This window comes from Cibotium barometz, chromosome 36, assembly GCF_041138505.1.
Source record: "Cibotium barometz isolate CiBa-2024 chromosome 36, ASM4113850v1, whole genome shotgun sequence".
In the NCBI taxonomy this organism is placed as follows: Eukaryota; Viridiplantae; Streptophyta; class Polypodiopsida; order Cyatheales; family Cibotiaceae; genus Cibotium; species Cibotium barometz.
In genome coordinates this window covers 51,368,445-51,374,497 of record NC_141081.1, presented here as the reverse complement: position 1 = coordinate 51,374,497, position 6,053 = coordinate 51,368,445, and the positions used below count along the sequence as shown (strand labels likewise).

At 42.1% G+C, this 6,053-nt stretch overlaps 1 pseudogene; it reads right to left on the bottom strand.

Moving 5' to 3' along the window:
- Nucleotides 1–1,296: 1,296 nt before the first annotated feature.
- Nucleotides 1,297–5,596, bottom strand: LOC147618032 (isocitrate dehydrogenase [NADP]-like; annotated as a pseudogene).
- Nucleotides 5,597–6,053: the final 457 nt, after the last annotated feature.

The following is a 6,053-nucleotide window of genomic DNA, read 5'->3' as shown; positions in this document are numbered from 1 at the left end:
CTGGGGGTGAGTGAAGGTGAAAACAAAAGACCGAATTGGTGCGAATGTTTCTGAGAGCACTGAAGACAAACCAGATCTGAGATGCTATATAAACCTTCAAGTAAATACTTCAATTTGGATCATATGCAAAGAGAAAATTTACCACTGTGAGTGCATTGATAAATTACATGAACAAATACGTCGGCAAAATTTTTCTAAAATCTTTTGTATGATGAGGCTTTCACCACAAACATGTTTACACTTGGCTAACCTTTCAGACCAAAAGGGGGGGGGGGGGAAACCAGATTCCACTGCTTGCTTAAGATTGTGGCATGCGAGTGTGTGCAGATTCCACATGCGAGCGTGCACGCGCACACACATGTATATAAACACTACGAGTACACATTCACAAAATTCAAAAACAAAAAAGGCTGCTTAAAAATGGTTTGAATGTGTGTGTCTAGAATTCTGATTTGGTAAGCCAACATAACAACACTAAAGTTTGGTACTGTAAAAAACAAGAGGTGCATGAAAGATGCAATGCTATATTCAAATCAAAAGCTGTGGTAAGTGTCACCAGCAGCTAATCTGCACTCGCAATAAATCCGCTGACTCCAAAAAGGACCATTTTATTGGAGTTCTTACTCGGGGATCTTCCAAGGACAATAAAATGTCAAACAGACCTCTTCGTCACTTAGCATCTTGAGAAAGGCGCCAAAAAGTTGAAATCCCCCAACTGCCTTTTATTCCTAAAACTACACAGCACAACCTGCTGAAGGTCCTCAGAAACAAAACTGTGGGACATCACCTGCCAAAAAAAATACCCAGACACATCACAAACAGATACGCAAATCTCACTTCATAAACATCTTGATATATCCACAAGAAGTTTTAAACATTTTCCCACTACAGTTCGCACTTTGCAGATTACGACAACATCATGAGCTTCTGCAGGCGAGGCATAGCATGCCTAGCTAGGTGCGGTGGGGGGAGGGGGGGACCGGGGCCAGACCCCCACTGCACCTAGCTAGGTATGCGGAGCCTCATCTGCAGAGGCTCATGATGTTGAACAATGTAGGGAAACATAAAGGAAAAAGGTCCTCTTTCCCACAAGGGGAAATGCAGCCTGTGATCCCAAAATAAAAAAATTTTCATTTTGCAATTTCACAATAACCACAACTTAAGAAGACACATCACAAACGGATACCCATGATACACGAATCTCATCTCATAAACAGCTATATACATCCCAAAATAACACATTCATCATTTGCAATTTCACAATAACCACAGGCGAAGGAACTCGTGAAAACCTTTCTTATGCAAACAGCTTTTGAGCCAAATCTTTAGCAACAGCATCAATAAACTCTTCTGTGTTCAAATACTGTCCCTGGACACCCTGGCATAACCAAAGCAGGTAAGCATAGGCATAGAGAAATGCACCAGACTGGACATTTTCGTGATATGAGTAGACCCTTACCTGGAGCCATGAATCAGAAGAGCCAAATCCTTGGTCATTTTTCCAGCTTCCACCGTCTCAATACACGCAGCTTCTAGCTTCTCACAAAAGTCCTTCAGCTCTGCCTGTGCCCTACAACATGAAGTAAACATAATATAAGCATACGTGGATACTCTTTCAAGAAACACATTAATCAGGTAAATCCTAGCGGAGAGTCGATCACCTACCTGTGAGCAAGACCCCGAGATCAGGCAAAAATAGAAGCAATACTGTTGGTGCTTGTTTCCCCACCCTTTTGGTGAACCCTGTAATGTCGTGTTACTGTCCCGTGTGCAGCCTCTGCCTCAATTGTCTTGCCATCAGGAGCCACCTACACAAATTCAAAACCCACTTAATGCAAAAGTACATAGACCAACCGAATAGAGGGTAACACAAAGCATAAGATGAGAGCAGTCAACGCATGGGACAAGAGAGCAGTCCAGGCTTAGCTTGCAAGGGTTACACACATATCCCTTGAAAAATGAAGAGGCTTACTAGTACTGATGTCATAAGTCCAAGTGATCCGAAACCTATTGTCACAACGACACACTTTCAGCAACACGCTAAAACAGGATATGAAGACCCAACCACAGCACTGAAACACCAAGCTTCACCTTGAGCCAGAAAATCACTCTGCACATCACCATCATAATTTTTGCAAGCCCACACATATCCACCTTCACTTTTCATGGCATATGCAACCATATCGTCAATAAGCCTATGCTCATACCTGCAAGGGTACAAAGATTAGTTAGACACCCGACATCACATGTAAGAGAATTAATGTAAAGGCCCTGGCAGTTTTTGAGTACTCACCAAATACCAGCTTCCTCATATTTGGACTTCCAGCCAGCTTCATACACTTCCTGGAAGATGTCTTTGAACCTGTGAAATGGTTAGTTGTAGAATAACATAAGAATAAATTGATCACGATACATGTTGCAAGACTCCGTTTGCTTACAATGTAATACACAAGAAGTTTTAGACAAGTTCCCACTATAATTTCCAGTTTGTGGACTATGACAACATCGTGACCTTCTGCAGGCGAGGCTCCACATACCTAGCTAGGTGCGGTGGGGGGGCGGCCCCCACCGCACCTAGTGAGATATGCGGAGCCTCACCTGCAGAAGCTCATGATGTTGAACACTATAGGGGAACATAAGGGAAAGGTGGCCTCTTTCCCGCAAGGGAGAATGCCCAAAACTTCTTGTGATAGAGAAAAGTAGAAGATCAAACTCTCAAGTAGATGATGAGACAGAGCATTACCTCCCATCATACTTCTTCAGGATTGTATTCTTTGTGCTCAAATAAAGAGGCCATTTCTTCTCTAAAGCCATCGCCATGGAGGCTTCCGCAAAACTGCGAATTGACTTCAAAAACAAAAAGAAAGTACTCCGGTTCAACTCAGTCATTGATTGAGGCGATATCTGCCACACGCAGAGCTTCAAAGCAACCATATAAAAATGAAATACCTCATCAGTGTTATACATGCTCAAAGCTACACCACCAGCTCCTTGAAAATCAAACACCTCCATCTCTTCAGTTCCACCTCCTTGTGAAGGAACTGCGAAGCCAGGTAACTTGTCAATAAGGAGGCCCTAACTCACTAGCTCACTCACAGATATGGATTCCAAAAACACCTTGGCTTTCTTATATATATACCAAGATGAATCTAGGAACATGCCCGAATTCACCTTTTAGCAACATGCATGTTATATGCTCATGGTAGTCAACCACAAGACTATATAGCCATCAACTTCATTATGCATAGTATGGACTAGATACTACGACATCCCCAATAACTTCATCAGTGGCCAATAGTGGGTGTAGAACTCTGTATCAAGATATGCTCTCACACACGCACACACACTTATCAAGGTAATAGGGTAAAGGGTAAACTGCATTCTCAACCAACTCACCAAAAACTAGCTTCAGCTTCCCAGGCCCTTTAATAACTGTGTCAGTGGCTCTGTATTGATCGCCAAAAGCATGCCTTCCAATGCAGATGGGCTTGGTCCAGCCTGCAGATAATGGACTACTGATTTTAAGTAACCAAGTAGAACACAGTGCCTACAAGAAGAGGTAAACATTATTAAGCACCTCTTAATTAATGTCACCACACTGGCATACAGGAGAACAAAAACAATTCCTATGCTCACCATTCAAAATGTTTCGAATGGTGAGCTTAAGTCCAAATTCCTTTACTCTTGCTTCATCTGAAATGACAAAACGGTGCTCTTGCTGTCAAGGCATGCATGCAAAAACACATATTTGAAGATAATACATTTGACAGTCTTTCAATGTTTTGACGCACCAGGAGTAATAGTTGCACATTTGATAGCAACATTGTACCTGGAGTTTGAGAGAGTGAAAAGTTTAGCTTGCAATCAACTCTTGTCACCAGATAAGAAATCAGAAAACAGCATTGTGCTGATATATGGGTCTGATGAATGCATCCGAAGGACTAACTAAAGCAGTGCTCCCTTGACAAACCGTAAACAGGGTGCATTCCCACTCTAAACATGCATGCATCTGCTGCAGGCTTTTCCGGGCTTGCACAAAAACAGCTTGAAACAACGTCAAACATGAAAACACGGGAAAGTCCAGTGATTACTTTTTTGTGGCCAAAGCTGACTCTACTGTCACATGATCATCAGTGGCATCTCTATGTTCTAACCCCAAATCAAAATATTTTATGTCCAAATCGAGGAATGGTAGAATAAGCTGCATAGACCCACCCAGAATCAGGATCGAAAACCCTTCAAACCAATCGATTGGCATTATTTAACTGTTTACAATTCTAACGTCGAGCAAAAGGCTATCCATACCTTGTCCTTGATCATTTTCCAGATCACCCTGGTCATTTCATCACCTGTATCCAGTACAAAACAGCAAGAAAAGATTAGAGCATTGAGTTTAAAGACAGCAACTGCAAAAGACATCACATTTCAAAACCAAACAAACAACTGTGTGGAGCCACTGGAGATAAGATGATCATGCAAGAACAAAAATGCAAATTTAAAACTGGACGTGTCCAATTATGAAGTGAAACAGGTGCAATGGCAAACCTAAACGCATCTTCACTGCCCATTCGATTATCATAAGGTTTGTCCAGAGCAAAAAAACGCATGCTAGCACTGATTGCCAGCAGCGGTGTGTGCAAACAACAGATCAGAACACTCTCTTAATTTCAACCAGGTCTGCTACTGGAATTTAACCAAAAACAACCACATAATGCGGCCTTGAGAAAATACAATCCTTCTTCATATTTTTGCCTGCAAAACCTTCTGTGTATCTCCAGTAGGTCTTCCACTTAAGCATCTAAACTCAATTCAAATCAGTATCTGCCTCCTTCCAGTTGGCAAGCAATTCCGAGAAAGCTCGTGGCTCAAATTGCCTTCAAGGCCTAAATTTTCATGCAGACTTGGAGTCCAGTGATTGAACAACTATCTTTGCTTTACCAATCACCGACTTAGATCAAATCAGATATTGGAAAACATCACTATGAGGTGAGATTAGCTGGCAGAAGACATTGACATGTTATTTAGTTCTCAAAAGGATGCATCCTTCCAACATGTAAAAGCTGCAAAGCATGTATAGGAAAAGGGGATGGTATCTAGTGCAAACCAAATTACTCGGCGACAAAAATCTGACAAGCAAGCAGCCTGGAGCTTGTAAGCTAATCCATAAAAGGACACAGATCTGTGTAGAGCTTTAAACTTTTTATCAATGGATAGAACGGATTTGTCATCCTTTCCTTCTCTTCTTTCAATTCTAGATCTGATAAAAGCTCCGCATTTATTTTAATGAACGTGAAAGGAGACCTTTTCTAGCACAGTAAGCATCTAGACGAGAAGAATTAACTGTGTGTATGTGTGTGAGTGTGAACGAGAGAGAAAGAGGGAGAGAACTATCCGAAGCAATATGTACTGTAAGAAGGAGACGAAGTACTCTGGGAGAGAGAGAGAGAGAGAGAGAGAGACGAATGTGCACGTGTGTGAAGAGAGAGTGTGTGTATGTGAGAGAAAGAGAGAGATTACCATCCATTTCAACGATGGGGTTGTGGACCTTGATCTTGTTGAAGGCAGCCATGGCGATGGAACTCAGCTGCGATGGAGATTAGGGTTCTCTTCTGTCGAGTGCCTCCTCTAAATTTGAACTTTGTCAAAATCCGGAAATGAGCTTCATCCACGTGTCGCTCTTTGATTGCCTCTAAAGAAAGAGAGAGAAGTGACCACATTTTGGAGCACTCATGTTGTAGTTATTAATGCAAGGGGACGTTTTGTTGGCACTGCCTTCTAAGACAGCGTCTATAGGGTCACCATATCCATATGAAAAAGTTATATATTTTTGGCGAATAGTGAGCTTTTTTAGGAAAAAAAAGTAGGCTTTTTTATCTCTCTCTCTCTCTCTACTATTTTTAGGCAACCTCTCTTTCTCTCTCTCAAGAAGGCAGTGCCCCCGTTTGCCTCTAACGGTCTTGTTTTATGCAATTGGCAAGTGGCCAGTCCCGCAACTAAGAGACCACAATGATCTGCCGACCGAAACAGAGAGACGCACACCAATACTCCGACGG